Source organism: Schistocerca serialis, unplaced genomic scaffold (assembly GCF_023864345.2).
Source record: "Schistocerca serialis cubense isolate TAMUIC-IGC-003099 unplaced genomic scaffold, iqSchSeri2.2 HiC_scaffold_900, whole genome shotgun sequence".
In the NCBI taxonomy this organism is placed as follows: Eukaryota; Metazoa; Arthropoda; class Insecta; order Orthoptera; family Acrididae; genus Schistocerca; species Schistocerca serialis.
Window position 1 is genome coordinate 99130 of NW_026048519.1, and position 21150 is coordinate 120279.

General features: G+C 49.4%; 3 pseudogenes; all 3 read left to right on the forward strand.

Moving 5' to 3' along the window:
• Window positions 1-1597: 1597 nt before the first annotated feature.
• LOC126452591 (5S ribosomal RNA) lies at window positions 1598-1715 on the forward strand (annotated as a pseudogene).
• Window positions 1716-7576: 5861 nt separating this feature from the next.
• Window positions 7577-7694, forward strand: LOC126452592 (5S ribosomal RNA; annotated as a pseudogene).
• A 12303-nt stretch (window positions 7695-19997) lies between these two features.
• Window positions 19998-20115, forward strand: LOC126452599 (5S ribosomal RNA; annotated as a pseudogene).
• Window positions 20116-21150: the final 1035 nt, after the last annotated feature.

Genomic DNA, 21150 nt, shown 5'->3' on the forward strand with positions numbered 1-21150 from the left:
ATTTCTTGTTTTGTTGTGTTTTATTAATGTGCTGGATGTATGTATGTATATATACATATACAGATATAAGTATATAAATTTCGGCCCATCATGTGCTTAAACGTAGCATCCCTCTTTGCCACTAACAAAATATTAACATTAGACATTCTTTGCACCAAATCCCGTGTAAACTGTTGCGTCCACCCTTAGCCAATACATTAACAATCTCCTGCTTTCACGAATTTACCCACATAGATGCTCTGGTGTATATTCCATATTCGCTTTAGCAAACTTGCCAAAATAGGCCCACTTAAATACCATAGATGAATACAACTTTCCTTTTTTTGTACTCTAAATTTAAGAAAAAATCAAAGTAACGTAATTTTGTAATTAAAAAAAGACATAAACAACAGACAGTGAAAATTTAGCTGAAGGACACTCAGTGGAAAGTTTTGTAACTCAACCAAAAGACTACTCAAAGAACAATCAAAACAGAAAACGACAAAATGAAAATAACCGATCAATAATCAAGCTCAGCACTTCATGTAAAGATCTGTAATTGTTAAAAATTGTAAATAAAAGTTTATAAACGTTACAAAAAAAAAGGTGCTGTTGGCTCCCCTTCATTTTCTCCTTTTTACGCCGCTATCCCTGCCGGCCCTCTTTTTATACTACCTTCCTTTTGTGACAAACGTGCTTCCTTAAGCATTTTAAAAGTGCTAGCAATGCCTTGAAAATAACGAAACACTACGAATCGACAGATATGATCTGAAATAAGTCAGGGCCACCTACTGTTTCGTAGCAGTGCAAAACTCCACAAAAAAAAGAAAATAAACGACTGTAATAAACATAAGATACGATATTAATGGCCTCAGTTCGAAGAAGAATGTGCCAAGGAAGATTTCTTAAAAGTGCCTGAAGATAACAAAACAGTATGAACCGACAGAAATGTTCTGAAATACGTCAGGGCTTATTGTTTTGTAGCAGTGTACGACTGCAAACTTGTAAACAAAAATGTATCTTTTGTCGCTAGAAGAGATGGATGCTTTGGCGACCCTCCTGTGCCTTGTGTCCCTGTTTTCGCACCTTTGCACAGGTCTACTGGCCGCAAACGACCTCTCGGACACGCCCGTTAGGCCCACGCCCGTCTCGCAGATGTTTCTCTTGCTTGTGCTGTCATATGGGCCACGACCCGAGCGGCAGCGAGCGGCAGTCGGGACAAGTCGGGACGGAAGGGGACAGGTGCGAATGCACTGCACGGATCACGCAAATATGTGGATGCGAAGCGCGCCGCGCGGCGTGTGTCAGGTGAGGAAGCTGCCGGGGGCGCCCTCCAGCAGGACACTGCTACACCCCGCACAGCCCCCCGCCGGATAACGGGAACAAGATGCGTCGCCCGCGAGTGTCGGACGCCGCACGCACCAAGCGAAACGAATGACAGGCGGCGCACCGAGCAGCCGCGTGTCTCGACGCCGGACGCGCACTCCGCGCCGCCTTCGAGGCTCCAGTTGTTGCGGAAGGACGTGCTCTGCGTCAAATGTGTCACCGAAAACCGCGATTGTGTGTGTTGGGAGAAGAGGCAGAGGCGCCTTCTGTCGTGCGGCTACAGTATAAGGGCGCCAACGGCCATACCATGTTGAATACACCGGTTCTCGTCCGATCACCGAAGTTAAGCAACATCGGGCCCGGTTAGTACTTGGATGGGTTACCGCCTGGGAACACCGGGGTCCCTGCCCCGGCCGTCACAGGTAGCGCGGGTGAGAAACGCCAGCAGAGCTCCGACTCGGAGGGCGAAGGTACAATGGAGACCGACGCAGCCCTGACCCCCACCCCCTCGCCCGCCGCGCGGCGGCCGAGGATCGCGGAGGTCGGCGCCCCCGCCCAGCCGACAGCTGCGCCTGCCAACAGCCTTGCCGCCCAGGCCGGGCCCACCGCCGACGCCGCCACGCCGTACAGCGAAATGCGTGAGCTTGCCATCAAAAAGCAAGTCACGAAACTGGCCCGCATTCTGAAGGAATCAGAAGGCGAGCCCAAAGAAAACAACGTGGACGTCCCGGCCGCGGGGAAAGCCAAAAAGCGACGGAGCAAGCGGCGAAGTCTCAGCCGTGAAAAAGACGAAAAGATGGACGTATCGGAAGCGGAGGAGTCAGATACGGCAGCCGCAACCAAAAAGGCTACAACCCCTAAGGCAGAGGACGTAGTCCTGCGGCCGGAACGGCCACAGCACTCCACAGACCCGCCTCCACAAAGCGATTAAATGCAACAGGGCCCGGGCTCAGTATACAGTGTAATTACGTGTAACGTGAACCGAATGACCGTCGCACTAAAATTAGACGCACTAATTGACTTCCTGCAGCACAAAGCCGCAAACGTGGCTATGTTACAGGAGGTAGTCACGACGGCTATAGAACAGGTACCGGGATACGAAGTCATCTGCAACATCGACGTAGAAACTCGCTGCGGAATTGCCACACTAATCAGGCACGGCCTCGAATTCGGCGATGTGAAAATGATGCCCGACGGACGCGGAATAGCGGTGTAGGTGGTAGACACTGATTTTGTAAACATTTACGCACCGTCGGGAACGGAAAACAAGCGTGCCAGGAGCAAATTTTACAACGAGGACATCTGCGAGCTACTAGTTCACAGCAACAACGTCGTGCTGGCAGGTGACTTCAACTGCGTAATTTCACCCGAAGACCAGATCCCGGTACCCAACTTGTGCGCCGAACTGCAGGATTTAGATAGGCGTCTAAAATTAGCAGACACCTGGCGTCTACTACACCAAAACCACACAGTGTTCATGTACCTGTATAACTGCGGCATAAGCAGAATCGATAGAGTGTACGTAAACAGAGAGATGGCCACCTCTGTGACACAAGTAGAAGTCTGCCCTGTGATCTTCTCAGATCACTGTGCCTATCAGTGCAAACTCCGTCTACCGAGAAGCAAGCTTCGAACAGGAAGAGGAACGTGGAAGCTAAATACAAGCCACCTCACGGACGGGAAGCTGAAGCAGGAAATTGCCGACACGATCCAGGCATGCAGAGAGCGGCGAGGCGAGTACAATACCACTATTGAGTGGTGGGTAGAACACGCCAAACCGCAAGTAAGACGGGAACCGATCAGGCACAGCGCTGAGAAGGCTTTCTGGAAAAGGAACACGGCAGACTTCTACACTAGATTGCCTACGAGACGCAATGGACGCCCCTGCGGATGACGAACTGTTTCTGCCGCGGATAAGAAGACTGAAGGCACGTATACTGAGCCTGAAAAGAGACAAAATGAGAGGAGTCGTCGCATGTAGCCAGACAAACGGCGAAATCGAAGAAGAACCTGCCACGCTGCACCACCTGCACAGGGAAAGACAGAGGGCTAATAGCAAACAAATAAGGCAACTCGTCGACAAGGACGGGAACAGGTTAACGCCAAAGAAAGACATCTTGAGCCACGTCGAAGACCATTTCAACGACCTGTTCCGAGGAGAAGAAAATGACGACGGAGAAATGGCGAGGATCCTGCAAGAAACCCGTCGGATCCTCACCAACGCAGACCGGGCACTACTGAACGAAAACGTCACAGATGATGTGAAAGCCGCCATCAAAGACAGCAGAAACGGAAGAGCACCAGGCGCAGACGGAATCCCAACAGAATTCTACACTGCGCTCTGGGGCACAGTCGGCGGAATACTCACCGAAATAGTAAATGAAGTTCTGAACGGGACAGAATTGCCTTCAAAATTCCTGCAAGGGACGGTGATTCTGCTCCCCAAAACGAAGGCAGCCAACTAAATAGAAGACTTTCGGCCAATAATCGTTCTAAATTCAGACTACATAATAGCAGCAAAGTGCCTGGCTGCAAACATCAAAGTCGCTCTAAAGAAAGCCATTAGCCCATCGCAAACCTGTCCAATGCTTGGCAGGAACATTTTCGACGCCGTCCGCACATACAGGGACATCATAGCCCACGCAGCAACAACGAGGAGACCCGCAGCCGTAATCTCTGTCGATTTCCACAAGGCTTTCGACAGGATCAGTCACCGGTACCTGCTGAAAACCATCGCACGCCTCGGATTCGGACCAAAATTCAGTAGAACAATCAGGAACGTCATCACAAATGCCACCTCAAAAGTAACAATAAACGGATGGACTTCCAAGTCAATAAGACTGGGAAGATCCGTCAGGCAAGGATGTCCATTATCGATGGATCTTTTCACAACAGCTCTTGATCCCCTACTTCGAAAACTAACAGCTGAAGACGGAGGATACACAATGGGTGCAACAAACATCGCATGTATGGCCTATGCCGACGACATGGGCATCTTCATTCAAAACGAGGACGAACTAGAAATAATCCAGCCTATCATGGATTCCTTTGAAAGAGCTTCAGGTGCCAAAACGAATCCGAGGAAGACAGTGCTACTACCAATAGGCAACGGCAGACTGCGACCAGCGAGACAGTGGTACCTAGTGACAAACAACCATACAGCACTCGAAGTGGAACTACAGCAGTGCCCTCTGAAAATGGCAGCACAAAACTGGCGCAGCGTCTTGAACACGACGAGAGGGCTCGTGAGAACACACGCGAACCGGAGCCTGACGCTGAGCCAAAGAGTCCAGTTGGTAAACGAAACGATCCTGTCGAAAGCGTGGTACATGGCCCAAATACTATCTGCTCCGACAGAAATTGCGCGAGCGATAGGAGGCGCGGTGTACTACCTGCTGTGGAGGCGGGAAATCTTCAAGGTCTCCCAGACGACGTGCTTCCTGTCGAGGGACGAACGCGGACTCGGTCTGACGGACGTAAAGACGAAATGCGCGGCACTGCTTCTACACCGTGCGATGAAAATGGCGAACCAGAACAATAACAGTATAACGTCCAGCCTGATCAACGAATACAAACCTGAATCTGAAGAGGCTCCTGTAGACACTACGCACATACCATTCAAGTTGCGGCACATAAAACAGATGGCAATCGACAAGAGTTACATCACCACGGTCGTTGTCAACCCACAACAAAGAACGGCGAGAAACATCTAAAGCGCTCTGAGGGGGAAGGCAAGAAAGTCCAAAATAGAGACGAGACTTCCAGACCATGACTGGCCACAGGTCTGGAAGAATGTCTCGGAACGGACACTTCCTGAGCACGCCAGGGACACGTGGTACAAAATCATCCACCAAACAGTGCCGACAAACGAAAAACTGGCACGCATAAAAATGCGGGAATCCCCAATCTGCGAGCTCTGCAACCAGACCGACACCATCGAACATCGTTTTGGCTGCAGAGAGAGCGGGGAAATATGGGCGGCAGCGAGAAGAATGATCGCCCACATCAACAGAACCGACGAGAGGGCGATACATGTCTCAGCTGTCACTGTTCCGGACGCGAAGCCTTTCCCCAACGCAAAACGCCTGGCCACAATGTGGATCATCGCCATGACGGCACACGCCATCGTCACCAAACGGCAGACCGACAAGGCGCAGTTCCTCACGGACCTGTGGGAGGAACACAGGAGGGCCAAACAGCGATCCAAGTACCGAGAGACCTTCCAGAACTTCCTGCAGGTCCCGCTGGACGCCGCCTTCCGAGACGCCTTCAACACGACGTGACCGACGCCCTCCCACAACACCCAAACCCCAGTCGCTGAGGACGTCGCCCACCGAACCCTCCAATGACCCGACGGCAAGAGTGGTGCAGTGCGGAAAGCGTTGGCGAAAATGTGCGCAAAGTAAAAATGTGTATGTGTAGCAGTGTCACAGTGAAAGTTACGTGTGCCATTCGTAGTCAAAAGTGTCCGATAGTCAAATACAGCAGGCAAAAGGAAATAATCAGCCATAAATTTAATGTAAAACATGTAAAGAAGTGTTCCAAGAAAACAACAAAATATCAAACAGTGTAAATCATGTCATTAATGTGGCCTCTCACTCAGATTCTCTCTTTCTCTCGCTCTCTCCACTCAAGGTACGTTTTTCCTTTCTCTTATCTTTTTTTTGTGTTTTGATTTCTTGTTTTGTTGTGTTTTATTAATGTGCTGGATGTATGTATGTATATATACATATACAGATATAAGTATATAAATTTCGGCCCATCATGTGCTTAAACGTAGCATCCCTCTTTGCCACTAACAAAATATTAACATTAGACATTCTTTGCACCAAATCCCGTGTAAACTGTTGCGTCCACCCTTAGCCAATACATTAACAATCTCCTGCTTTCACGAATTTACCCACATAGATGCTCTGGTGTATATTCCATATTCGCTTTAGCAAACTTGCCAAAATAGGCCCACTTAAATACCATAGATGAATACAACTTTCCTTTTTTTGTACTCTAAATTTAAGAAAAAATCAAAGTAACGTAATTTTGTAATTAAAAAAAGACATAAACAACAGACAGTGAAAATTTAGCTGAAGGACACTCAGTGGAAAGTTTTGTAACTCAACCAAAAGACTACTCAAAGAACAATCAAAACAGAAAACGACCAAATGAAAATAACCGATCAATAATCAAGCTCAGCACTTCATGTAAAGATCTGTAATTGTTAAAAATTGTAAATAAAAGTTTATAAACGTTACAAAAAAAAAGGTGCTGTTGGCTCCCCTTCATTTTCTCCTTTTTACGCCGCTATCCCTGCCGGCCCTCTTTTTATACTACCTTCCTTTTGTGACAAACGTGCTTCCTTAAGCATTTTAAAAGTGCTAGCAATGCCTTGAAAATAACGAAACACTACGAATCGACAGATATGATCTGAAATAAGTCAGGGCCACCTACTGTTTCGTAGCAGTGCAAAACTCCACAAAAAAAAGAAAATAAACGACTGTAATAAACATAAGATACGATATTAATGGCCTCAGTTCGAAGAAGAATGTGCCAAGGAAGATTTCTTAAAAGTGCCTGAAGATAACAAAACAGTATGAACCGACAGAAATGTTCTGAAATACGTCAGGGCTTATTGTTTTGTAGCAGTGTACGACTGCAAACTTGTAAACAAAAATGTATCTTTCGTCGCTAGAAGAGATGGATGCTTTGGCGACCCTCCTGTGCCTTGTGTCCCTGTTTTCGCACCTTTGCACAGGTCTACTGGCCGCAAACGACCTCTCGGACACGCCCGTTAGGCCCACGCCCGTCTCGCAGATGTTTCTCTTGCTTGTGCTGTCATATGGGCCACGACCCGAGCGGCAGCGAGCGGCAGTCGGGACAAGTCGGGACGGAAGGGGACAGGTGCGAATGCACTGCACGGATCACGCAAATATGTGGATGCGAAGCGCGCCGCGCGGCGTGTGTCAGGTGAGGAAGCTGCCGGGGGCGCCCTCCAGCAGGACACTGCTACACCCCGCACAGCCCCCCGCCGGATAACGGGAACAAGATGCGTCGCCCGCGAGTGTCGGACGCCGCACGCACCAAGCGAAACGAATGACAGGCGGCGCACCGAGCAGCCGCGTGTCTCGACGCCGGACGCGCACTCCGCGCCGCCTTCGAGGCTCCAGTTGTTGCGGAAGGACGTGCTCTGCGTCAAATGTGTCACCGAAAACCGCGATTGTGTGTGTTGGGAGAAGAGGCAGAGGCGCCTTCTGTCGTGCGGCTACAGTATAAGGGCGCCAACGGCCATACCATGTTGAATACACCGGTTCTCGTCCGATCACCGAAGTTAAGCAACATCGGGCCCGGTTAGTACTTGGATGGGTTACCGCCTGGGAACACCGGGGTCCCTGCCCCGGCCGTCACAGGTAGCGCGGGTGAGAAACGCCAGCAGAGCTCCGACTCGGAGGGCGAAGGTACAATGGAGACCGACGCAGCCCTGACCCCCACCCCCTCGCCCGCCGCGCGGCGGCCGAGGATCGCGGAGGTCGGCGCCCCCGCCCAGCCGACAGCTGCGCCTGCCAACAGCCTTGCCGCCCAGGCCGGGCCCACCGCCGACGCCGCCACGCCGTACAGCGAAATGCGTGAGCTTGCCATCAAAAAGCAAGTCACGAAACTGGCCCGCATTCTGAAGGAATCAGAAGGCGAGCCCAAAGAAAACAACGTGGACGTCCCGGCCGCGGGGAAAGCCAAAAAGCGACGGAGCAAGCGGCGAAGTCGCAGCCGTGAAAAAGACGAAAAGATGGACGTATCGGAAGCGGAGGAGTCAGATACGGCAGCCGCAACCAAAAAGGCTACAACCCCTAAGGCAGAGGACGTAGTCCTGCGGCCGGAACGGCCACAGCACTCCACAGACCCGCCTCCACAAAGCGATTAAATGCAACAGGGCCCGGGCTCAGTATACAGTGTAATTACGTGTAACGTGAACCGAATGACCGTCGCACTAAAATTAGACGCACTAATTGACTTCCTGCAGCACAAAGCCGCAAACGTGGCTATGTTACAGGAGGTAGTCACGACGGCTATAGAACAGGTACCGGGATACGAAGTCATCTGCAACATCGACGTAGAAACTCGCTGCGGAATTGCCACACTAATCAGGCACGGCCTCGAATTCGGCGATGTGAAAATGATGCCCGACGGACGCGGAATAGCGGTGTAGGTGGTAGACACTGATTTTGTAAACATTTACGCACCGTCGGGAACGGAAAACAAGCGTGCCAGGAGCAAATTTTACAACGAGGACATCTGCGAGCTACTAGTTCACAGCAACAACGTCGTGCTGGCAGGTGACTTCAACTGCGTAATTTCACCCGAAGACCAGATCCCGGTACCCAACTTGTGCGCCGAACTGCAGGATTTAGATAGGCGTCTAAAATTAGCAGACACCTGGCGTCTACTACACCAAAACCACACAGTGTTCATGTACCTGTATAACCGCGGCATAAGCAGAATCGATAGAGTGTACGTAAACAGAGAGATGGCCACCTCTGTGACACAAGTAGAAGTCTGCCCTGTGATCTTCTCAGATCACTGTGCCTATCAGTGCAAACTCCGTCTACCGAGAAGCAAGCTTCGAACAGGAAGAGGAACGTGGAAGCTAAATACAAGCCACCTCACGGACGGGAAGCTGAAGCAGGAAATTGCCGACACGATCCAGGCATGCAGAGAGCGGCGAGGCGAGTACAATACCACTATTGAGTGGTGGGTAGAACACGCCAAACCGCAAGTAAGACGGGAACCGATCAGGCACAGCGCTGAGAAGGCTTTCTGGAAAAGGAACACGGCAGACTTCTACACTAGATTGCCTACGAGACGCAATGGACGCCCCTGCGGATGACGAACTGTTTCTGCCGCGGATAAGAAGACTGAAGGCACGTATACTGAGCCTGAAAAGAGACAAAATGAGAGGAGTCGTCGCATGTAGCCAGACAAACGGCGAAATCGAAGAAGAACCTGCCACGCTGCACCACCTGCACAGGGAAAGACAGAGGGCTAATAGCAAACAAATAAGGCAACTCGTCGACAAGGACGGGAACAGGTTAACGCCAAAGAAAGACATCTTGAGCCACGTCGAAGACCATTTCAACGACCTGTTCCGAGGAGAAGAAAATGACGACGGAGAAATGGCGAGGATCCTGCAAGAAACCCGTCGGATCCTCACCAACGCAGACCGGGCACTACTGAACGAAAACGTCACAGATGATGTGAAAGCCGCCATCAAAGACAGCAGAAACGGAAGAGCACCAGGCGCAGACGGAATCCCAACAGAATTCTACACTGCGCTCTGGGGCACAGTCGGCGGAATACTCACCGAAATAGTAAATGAAGTTCTGAACGGGACAGAATTGCCTTCAAAATTCCTGCAAGGGACGGTGATTCTGCTCCCCAAAACGAAGGCAGCCAACTAAATAGAAGACTTTCGGCCAATAATCGTTCTAAATTCAGACTACATAATAGCAGCAAAGTGCCTGGCTGCAAACATCAAAGTCGCTCTAAAGAAAGCCATTAGCCCATCGCAAACCTGTCCAATGCTTGGCAGGAACATTTTCGACGCCGTCCGCACATACAGGGACATCATAGCCCACGCAGCAACAACGAGGAGACCCGCAGCCGTAATCTCTGTCGATTTCCACAAGGCTTTCGACAGGATCAGTCACCGGTACCTGCTGAAAACCATCGCACGCCTCGGATTCGGACCAAAATTCAGTAGAACAATCAGGAACGTCATCACAAATGCCACCTCAAAAGTAACAATAAACGGATGGACTTCCAAGTCAATAAGACTGGGAAGATCCGTCAGGCAAGGATGTCCATTATCGATGGATCTTTTCACAACAGCTCTTGATCCCCTACTTCGAAAACTAACAGCTGAAGACGGAGGATACACAATGGGTGCAACAAACATCGCATGTATGGCCTATGCCGACGACATGGGCATCTTCATTCAAAACGAGGACGAACTAGAAATAATCCAGCCTATCATGGATTCCTTTGAAAGAGCTTCAGGTGCCAAAACGAATCCGAGGAAGACAGTGCTACTACCAATAGGCAACGGCAGACTGCGACCAGCGAGACAGTGGTACCTAGTGACAAACAACCATACAGCACTCGAAGTGGAACTACAGCAGTGCCCTCTGAAAATGGCAGCACAAAACTGGCGCAGCGTCTTGAACACGACGAGAGGGCTCGTGAGAACACACGCGAACCGGAGCCTGACGCTGAGCCAAAGAGTCCAGTTGGTAAACGAAACGATCCTGTCGAAAGCGTGGTACATGGCCCAAATACTATCTGCTCCGACAGAAATTGCGCGAGCGATAGGAGGCGCGGTGTACTACCTGCTGTGGAGGCGGGAAATCTTCAAGGTCTCCCAGACGACGTGCTTCCTGTCGAGGGACGAACGCGGACTCGGTCTGACGGACGTAAAGACGAAATGCGCGGCACTGCTTCTACACCGTGCGATGAAAATGGCGAACCAGAACAATAACAGTATAACGTCCAGCCTGATCAACGAATACAAACCTGAATCTGAAGAGGCTCCTGTAGACACTACGCACATACCATTCAAGTTGCGGCACATAAAACAGATGGCAATCGACAAGAGTTACATCACCATGGTCGTTGTCAACCCACAACAAAGAACGGCGAGAAACATCTAAAGCGCTCTGAGGGGGAAGGCAAGAAAGTCCAAAATAGAGACGAGACTTCCAGACCATGACTGGCCACAGGTCTGGAAGAATGTCTCGGAACGGACACTTCCTGAGCACGCCAGGGACACGTGGTACAAAATCATCCACCAAACAGTGCCGACAAACGAAAAACTGGCACGCATAAAAATGCGGGAATCCCCAATCTGCGAGCTCTGCAACCAGACCGACACCATCGAACATCGTTTTGGCTGCAGAGAGAGCGGGGAAATATGGGCGGCAGCGAGAAGAATGATCGCCCACATCAACAGAACCGACGAGAGGGCGATACATGTCTCAGCTGTCACTGTTCCGGACGCGAAGCCTTTCCCCAACGCAAAACGCCTGGCCACAATGTGGATCATCGCCATGACGGCACACGCCATCGTCACCAAACGGCAGACCGACAAGGCGCAGTTCCTCACGGACCTGTGGGAGGAACACAGGAGGGCCAAACAGCGATCCAAGTACCGAGAGACCTTCCAGAACTTCCTGCAGGTCCCGCTGGACGCCGCCTTCCGAGACGCCTTCAACACGACGTGACCGACGCCCTCCCACAACACCCAAACCCCAGTCGCTGAGGACGTCGCCCACCGAACCCTCCAATGACCCGACGGCAAGAGTGGTGCAGTGCGGAAAGCGTTGGCGAAAATGTGCGCAAAGTAAAAATGTGTATGTGTAGCAGTGTCACAGTGAAAGTTACGTGTGCCATTCGTAGTCAAAAGTGTCCGATAGTCAAATACAGCAGGCAAAAGGAAATAATCAGCCATAAATTTAATGTAAAACATGTAAAGAAGTGTTCCAAGAAAACAACAAAATATCAAACAGTGTAAATCATGTCATTAATGTGGCCTCTCACTCAGATTCTCTCTTTCTCTCGCTCTCTCCACTCAAGGTACGTTTTTCCTTTCTCTTATCTTTTTTTTGTGTTTTGATTTCTTGTTTTGTTGTGTTTTATTAATGTGCTGGATGTATGTATGTATATATACATATACAGATATAAGTATATAAATTTCGGCCCATCATGTGCTTAAACGTAGCATCCCTCTTTGCCACTAACAAAATATTAACATTAGACATTCTTTGCACCAAATCCCGTGTAAACTGTTGCGTCCACCCTTAGCCAATACATTAACAATCTCCTGCTTTCACGAATTTACCCACATAGATGCTCTGGTGTATATTCCATATTCGCTTTAGCAAACTTGCCAAAATAGGCCCACTTAAATACCATAGATGAATACAACTTTCCTTTTTTTGTACTCTAAATTTAAGAAAAAATCAAAGTAACGTAATTTTGTAATTAAAAAAAGACATAAACAACAGACAGTGAAAATTTAGCTGAAGGACACTCAGTGGAAAGTTTTGTAACTCAACCAAAAGACTACTCAAAGAACAATCAAAACAGAAAACGACCAAATGAAAATAACCGATCAATAATCAAGCTCAGCACTTCATGTAAAGATCTGTAATTGTTAAAAATTGTAAATAAAAGTTTATAAACGTTACAAAAAAAAAGGTGCTGTTGGCTCCCCTTCATTTTCTCCTTTTTACGCCGCTATCCCTGCCGGCCCTCTTTTTATACTACCTTCCTTTTGTGACAAACGTGCTTCCTTAAGCATTTTAAAAGTGCTAGCAATGCCTTGAAAATAACGAAACACTACGAATCGACAGATATGATCTGAAATAAGTCAGGGCCACCTACTGTTTCGTAGCAGTGCAAAACTCCACAAAAAAAAGAAAATAAACGACTGTAATAAACATAAGATACGATATTAATGGCCTCAGTTCGAAGAAGAATGTGCCAAGGAAGATTTCTTAAAAGTGCCTGAAGATAACAAAACAGTATGAACCGACAGAAATGTTCTGAAATACGTCAGGGCTTATTGTTTTGTAGCAGTGTACGACTGCAAACTTGTAAACAAAAATGTATCTTTCGTCGCTAGAAGAGATGGATGCTTTGGCGACCCTCCTGTGCCTTGTGTCCCTGTTTTCGCACCTTTGCACAGGTCTACTGGCCGCAAACGACCTCTCGGACACGCCCGTTAGGCCCACGCCCGTCTCGCAGATGTTTCTCTTGCTTGTGCTGTCATATGGGCCACGACCCGAGCGGCAGCGAGCGGCAGTCGGGACAAGTCGGGACGGAAGGGGACAGGTGCGAATGCACTGCACGGATCACGCAAATATGTGGATGCGAAGCGCGCCGCGCGGCGTGTGTCAGGTGAGGAAGCTGCCGGGGGCGCCCTCCAGCAGGACACTGCTACACCCCGCACAGCCCCCCGCCGGATAACGGGAACAAGATGCGTCGCCCGCGAGTGTCGGACGCCGCACGCACCAAGCGAAACGAATGACAGGCGGCGCACCGAGCAGCCGCGTGTCTCACGCAAGTGGCGGCGCGGCGCGGCGCGCCCGCCAGTCCGGCAGACGCCTCTGAGACGCCGGACGCGCACAACGCGCCGCCTTCGAGGCTCCAGCTGTTGCGGAAGGACGTGCTCTGCGTCAAATGTGTCACCGAAAACTGCGATTGTGTGTGTTGGGAGAAGAGGCAGAGGCGTCTTCTGTCGTGCGGCTACAGTACAAGGGCGCCAACGGCCATACCATGTTGAATACACGGCTAGCGGCCGCTCTGTTGGCATCGCCGCGTTGCGTTCCGCTGTCGAGTTTCTCATTTTTGCGCGTATTTTTTGCGTAGTTGTTAAGAAACGGTTTGAAAATGGAAAACGTAAACAGATCGAACACATTGAACGTTATTTTCGACAAGGAAGCTGTACGCCCTACGGCATACGAGGCTCACGACTGGATTATTGACGAACTCGGTCTTACCGACACCGAAACGTACGGAGTCCAGTGGGACTTTATTACCGGAACCCTGTTTATGAAATTCAATGATGCGGAAATGTGCGAAAAGATCGTACAGGAAAACGGTGGAAAACGCAAGTTTAAATATCGTGACGGAAGCGTTTGCGACGTGACCGTGTGCCACGCGGGTTACGGTATTCGTCAAGTTCGTATTTTCAATCTTCCCTTTGAAATACCTACGCAAATGATCGCTCGTGGTCTCATGCCGTATGGGAATGTGCTTTCAGTGACGAATGAGAAATGGGGTAGTGGTTTCCGACTACAAGTTTACAACGGAGTAAGAAGTGTTCTTATTGAACTGAAACCGCACATCCCGTCCTTTCTTGTCATAGGCGGTTACAGGGCTTTTATATCATACAATGGACAGCCACAGACGTGCTCGTACTGCAATGCAACCGATCATTTTCGACAAAATTGTCCGAACAGACGTCGCCCTGTGCAGCTCCCGCTCGGCGGTGATAGCGCACAAACGCAGAAAAATTCGTATGCGTCTGTAGCGTTGGGTGTTGCTCCGATTCGACCCTCGTCACTCCCTGTGACAGAGGCTGCGTGCGAATCGGCTGCGACCCCGGCGAACACGGACAATGTCATGGACATAACAGAAATTGATGAAAAAGCCGTCATTCCAGAAAATTCTCTCCGCAATAATGCGACAAACGTTACGGTTGTGGCTGACGTTCACCCAGAGCCGCCAAAAAGTGACGATACTGAATCAGATATTTTTCCGACCAACACGCAAAATTCAGAGAGTGGACGCAGCCCTGCTGCTGTCCCCTCAGAAAAGCGTGTTTCACGTAAAGACCCCAGTCCATCCCCGAGTAGGAGATCGGTGAACCATTCACCGAATAAATCTTCGACAAGAAAACATCGACGCGGACGTGGAAACGGAATTTCGGATGTAAGTTCTAAATCCGATCAACAATGCCCTGTGACAGTCGTCCCTGTTGCGTCGCATGAAACAGAAGCAGATCGCCGGCGCGACGCAACTGTTCGACATCTAAGGGAATTTCTAAATAAGCAAGAGAAAGAAATCAGCGTACAACCGCTCGCAACTGAGGCTGGATTATCAGCGCCAATTAAAAGGAAAGCAGACGATATGTACGAGTGTCGTGCTCGGCACACAGCCCACGTCCCGACGGACGACATTCGTGCCGTCCATGCCAAGCAAATCGATTCGCCACATATGCACGTACCGATGGAAACCAACAATGATCCCCCCCCCCCCCCCCCCTCAGATCAACAACGCAGTACTGTTTGGTCCGAAGATGTTTGAGTATAAACTCGGTTGAAAATTAGTTGCAATACTCCTCACATACAAAACAAACCATTCGCAGAATGAAATTATCTCCATTTATACCCTGTCTCCCGTAGCTAATGTTTCTCTGTTTCTTTCCCCACTTCCAATGCCGGACTGTTATACGCAAATAAAAGATTTATCTATTCTTACCTTAAATATAAACGGGATTTCTGCAGCTCACAAAATTTTATCCCTAGTTGATTTTGTACATTACAGTCGTTTCGACGTAATACTCCTTCAGGAAGTTACCGCAAACTTCCTCAATAACATAAATGGATATGATGTCATTTATAACATTAACAATAATATAAAATGCGGTACCGCGATTTTATACAAAAATTCCCTACAGCCAGACAATGTCCAAACGTTGCCGAGCGGACGCGCAATTGCGTGCAATATACAAAGCATGAGATTTATCAATATTTACGCCCCCTCAGGGACAGATAATAGACGAATGCGCGCAGCATTTTTCAATCACGAGATAGTTCCCTTGTTTGATACCACACGTCCAATAATTCTCGGTGGCGATTTTAACTGTGTAACACACTCATCCGACCAGCACCGTACGGCTACTATGTGTCCTGAATTAGTGAAACTGTTGACCGCCAAAGATCTGCGAGACACGTGGCGTCTCCGCTCGAAAATGCAATCTGTATGGCAGCTTTGCCTGCAGAAAGAGAAAAACTACAGCTCAGCACTAGAGTGGTGGACCTTCTACGCAAAGCCGCAAATTAGGATGATTGCTCAATGTTATAGCCAGGAGGTATCCTTCAGGACGCAGCGCACAACAGAATTTTACCAACAATGCCTCAAAGACGCGTTAAACACCCCCGTCGGACCAAATGAAAATCTCCGCCTCCGCTTAAATCGTATTAAAGCAAAGATTCTCCGTATACATAACGAAAAGGCAAAAGGAATTTTGGTCCGAAGTCGCGCCTTGTGCGCTCTGGACGACGAAGAACCGTCGTCCTATCATCTCGCGCGTGAAAAAACACGGGCAAGGCGTAAACACGTAGAATCGATAACGACTGCGTCAGGCGAGCGCCTTACGCGGAAAACAGACATTCTCCAACATATTACAGCCCACTACACGGACTTATTTCGAGACGTTGCGACAGACGACGTAGCGCTAAATTATTTGTTATGCGACCTGCAGACTGACATTTCGAACGCAGACCGAGAACAGTTGATAGCAGAGATGACAGTACAGAACACAAAACCTATTGTACAATCGTGCTCTAAAGGAAAGTCGCCGGGACCTGATGGCCTGCCAACCGAATTCTATCAGGTCTACTGGGACATCTTTGGGCAAAAACTCACCGACATAGTAAATGAAGTAATTCGTGGCACCGATATTCCCGCAAAATTTCTGGAAGGTCGAGTTGTGCTCGTCCCAAAAACGCAACATACATGTCGTGTCCAAGATTTCCGGCCCATCACGTTACTCAATACTGACTACAAAATAGTTGCAAGGTGCCTTGCAGCAAAGATGAAGCCAGTCATGAACAAAACTATCAGCTCCTACCAAACGTGCGGAGTTACACACCACAATATTTTCCACGCAGCGTCCTTATACCGAGACATAGTAGCTCACACGGCAGTCCATAAATTATCGACAGCTATTCTATCCATTGACTTTGCGAACGCTTTCGATCGCATAAGCCACAAATACTTGCTACAGGTCATGACAAAAATAGGATTCGGCCGCGAATTTATCAAAATTATTGAAAATATTCTCACGGGAGCAAGATCAATAGTCACATTAAACGGATGGCAAACTAAACCGATCCCTATCTGCCGCTCTGTCAGGCAAGGATGTCCGCTGTCAATGTTCTTATTCGTGATCGCCATAGACCCGCTTCTCAGAACAATAGGCAGGACGTCAAAAGGTGTACAAATACACAATGCTTCCTTTAAATGTGTGGCATACGCAGATGACGTAGGCGCTTTCATTGACCACACAGCAGACATAGACTCGATACGCGCCTCCCTTCATCAGTATGAAAGTGCGTCTGGAGCAGCGATAAATACTAATAAAACTGTTCTACTTCCACTGGGTCTGCTAGCCACCGATATTGTCCGCCCATGGTACAGAATAGTGAGAGACCATCAAGTATTGGGTCTAGACATAACTGCGTGCCCACAGCATATGCAAGCACGAAATTGGAGAAGAATCCTCAACTCCATTAAGGGCCTCTGCAAATGCCACGCAACCCGGCACCTTAACTTGCACCAGAAAGTCAAACTAATCAATTCCTTTATTCTCTCAAAGGCGTGGTATATGGCGCAGTTGCTTAGCGTGCCAAAACAAATAGGACGCGCTATATTTCAGGCAGTATACTGGTTACTCTGGCGCCACGAAATTTTTAAAGTGCGAGCAGCAGTTTGTGTCTTGGACCCGTCACATGGAGGACTCGGGCTAGTAGACTTCAGTCGCAAATGTGCAGCGTTGCTCGTCAACCGCACCGCTGAAATGCAGGCCGGCTTTCCCGATGGATCGACAGCATCCCTGCTAGAAATCTATCGGCCAGAATCTGAAAGCGCCCCAGTATCGGTGGCCAACATTCCTTACCGTATGTCCTTTGTACGAGACTATATTCTAAATAAAAGCTACGTCCTCCGCACGGCCACGAATCCACACAGGACAGCACGGCAACTCTATATTGAATTGATGGGACAACCCCCCCTTAGTAAATTGGAAGTCTGCTTACCCACTGTTAACTGGAAGCAGGTGTGGTCAAATGTTAATAGCAGTATTCTGCCGTCCGATGTGTCTGCGTTATGGTACAAACTAGTCAACAACACACTGCCCACCAATCAGCGTTTAGCCGATATTCAGCTTCTTGCCTCCCCCAACTGTAGCAGATGTGGCATGCCTGACACCAGAGAACACCGCCTGCAATGCCAAGCTGTTTCCGATGTGTGGAGGACTTGCCAGATAATGGTGGCTCTCATCACGCGAACTACTCCGGCGCACGTCTCAGTTGATAGTGTCATTGTACCTGATTTCAAATATTTCCCGCGGCCAAAACACAATACTGCTGTGTGGTTGTTGGGCCATACTGTTTACGCCCTCATTGACCGGCAAATTCACGATGGGTTCACCTTTTTGACTCATATTTGGGAGAATATTCTAAGATCAATAATAGTAATAAACACAAAGAACATTTTGCTAATTTCTTATCATCTGCATTGCATCATGCGTATGCGAAACACCTGTAAAATGATTCCGAGCCCCTCTTATTTGTATCAATTGTCCTTCAGGTTCGCAATTGAGTTTTTGTGATACTTACACTGATCTTTCTTGCGTCTTACATGCAGTTCTATCAAAATTAAGTTTACATTTATAGTTAGTGTCAGCTGGTGAAATATAACCACTCTCCATTCATTTGTCAATTTTTGTTATGTGCTAGCCTGTAAACTAGTATACGTAAGACCATCTTTGGAAAAAAGTAATAAAATAAACAAAGTTACAGAAAGACAGTAACTGAGTAATAGGATGAGGTTCCAGTTTTACTTAACTATAAAAAAAGATAAAAAAATAAAAAAATAAGAATAAAACAAAAAAACGAAAAAAAACAAAAGATAAAAATAAAAAAAATAAAAAAAATAAATAAGAAAAAAAAGAACAAAAAAATAAAACAAAAAAAAAATACACCGGTTCTCGTCCGATCACCGAAGTTAAGCAACATCGGGCCCGGTTAGTACTTGGATGGGTGACCGCCTGGGAACACCGGGTGCTGTTGGCTCCCCTTCATTTTCACCTTTTTACGCCGCTATCCCTGCCAGCCCTCTTTTCATACTACCTTTCTTTTGTGACAAACGTGCTTCCTTAAGCATTTTAAACATGCTAGGAATTCCTTAAAAATAACGAAACACTACGAATCGACAGATGTGATCTGAAATATGTCAGGGCCACCTACTGTTTCGTAGCAGTGCAAAACTCCACAAAGAAAAAAAAAATGAAAATAAACGACTGTAATAAACATAAGATTCGATATTAATGGCCTCAGTTCGAAGAAGAATGTGCCAAGGAAGATTTCTTAAAAGTGCCTGAAGGTAACAGAAAAGTATGAACCGACAGATATGTTCTGAAATACGTCAGGGCTTATTGTTTTGCAGCAGTGTACGACTGCAAACTTGTAAACAAAAATGAATCTTTCGTCGCTAGAAGAGATGGATGCTTTGGCGACCCTCCTGTGTCTTGTGTCCCTGTTTTCGCACCTTTGCACAGGTCTACTGGCCGCAAACGGCGTCTCGGACACGCCCGTTAGGCCCACGGCCGTCTCGCAGATGTTTGTCGTGCTTGTGCTGTCATATGGGCCACAACCCGAGCGGCAGCGAGCGGCAGTCGAGCAAAGTCGGGACAAGTCGGGACGGAAGAGGACAGGTGCGAATGCACTGCACGGATCACGCAAATATGTGGATGCGAAGCGCGCCGCGCGGCGTGTGTCAGGTGAGGATGCTGCCGGGGGCGCCCTCCAGCAGGACACTGCTACACCCCGCACAGCCCCCCGCCGGATAACGGGAACAAGATGCGTCGCCCGCGAGTGTCGGACGCCGCACGCACCAAGCGAAACGAATGACAGGCGGCGCACCGAGCAGCCGCGTGTCTCACGCAAGTGGCGGTGCGGCGCGCCCGCCAGTTCGGCAGACGCCTCTGAGACGCCGGACGCCGCGCACTCCGCGCCGCCTTCGAGGCTCCAGCTGTTGCGGAAGGACGTGCTCTGCGTCAAATGTGTCACCGAAAACGGCGATTGTGTGTGTTGGGAGAAGAGGCAGAGGCGTCTTCTGTCGTGCGGCTACAGTATAAGGGCGCCAACGGCCATACCATGTTGAAGACACCGGTTCTCGTCCGATCACCGAAGTTAAGCAACATCGGGCCCGGTTAGTACTTGGTTGGCTGCCCGCCTGGCAACAGGTGTGCCGCTGGCTATTGTGCGCCCCAGGTAGTCGAGGATTACCGGCCGCCGAGCCGTCCCCGCCCGACATCCTACCGCGCCGCGCCCGCGCCCGCCGCCTGCCGGCTCCCGCGCCGCGCCAGCCGTAGCCGTTTCGCCGTAGGCGATCGTGTTTCGTGTTTCAACGATTTGGTGAGTGCTCTACGAAAAAAATGACAACGTTTAATCGCTCAAGTACGACGATTCAGTGCGCGTTTGATCGTGAACACGAACGGCCGTCCTCTTTCGATATAGAGGAATGGATGTTTCACGAACTTAAAATTCAGGAGGACGAATTAGAGGGGTTGCAGCTTGATTTCACGCTGCTTAGCCTCTTTCTGAAGTTGAAAACAGACGTGAGATGCGAGACGCTTGTAAACGTAAGCGGTGGTGTGAGAAAATTTAAACACAGAGATGGCCGCGTCAGCGATGTAAAAATCACCTACGCCGGACACGGCGAGGTGTATAACCTCCCCTTCGAGGTGCCAAATGAGGAAGTTGCACGCTACTTCAAGCTGTACGGTGAGGTTCTCTCTGTAACGAGAGACTTCTGGGGTACCGGGCACCGGTATAAAGTGGACTCTGGTGTTAGGTCCGTCAGGATGGTCCTACGAAAACACGTGCCGTCGTTTATTGTAATAGGAGGACACAGAGGTGTTGTCCAATATAGCGGACAACCACCGACGTGCTCCATCTGCAGTTCGACTGAACACATGAGGAGCAGCTGCCCCAAACATAAGAGGGTGGCTCAGCTGCCGCGCGAAAACGCGGACAACGCAGCGGAGCAGGCGGCAAGTTACGCCGGAATTTTGTCGGGCCAGAGCCCGCGCGCCAACGACGAGCCTGCCGTAGCGGAAGCAGCGGCGCCTGCCGCGCCAGCCGAGGCCGCCCAGCCGGCAACACCGGCCCCAGCGGCGGCCGCCGCGGTCAGCGCAGGGGAGAAGCGGCACCTGAGCTCCGACTCGGACAACGAGACCACAATGGAGGCCGAGCCGGCGGCCGCCCCCTCCCCCACCGCCCGGCGGGTGAA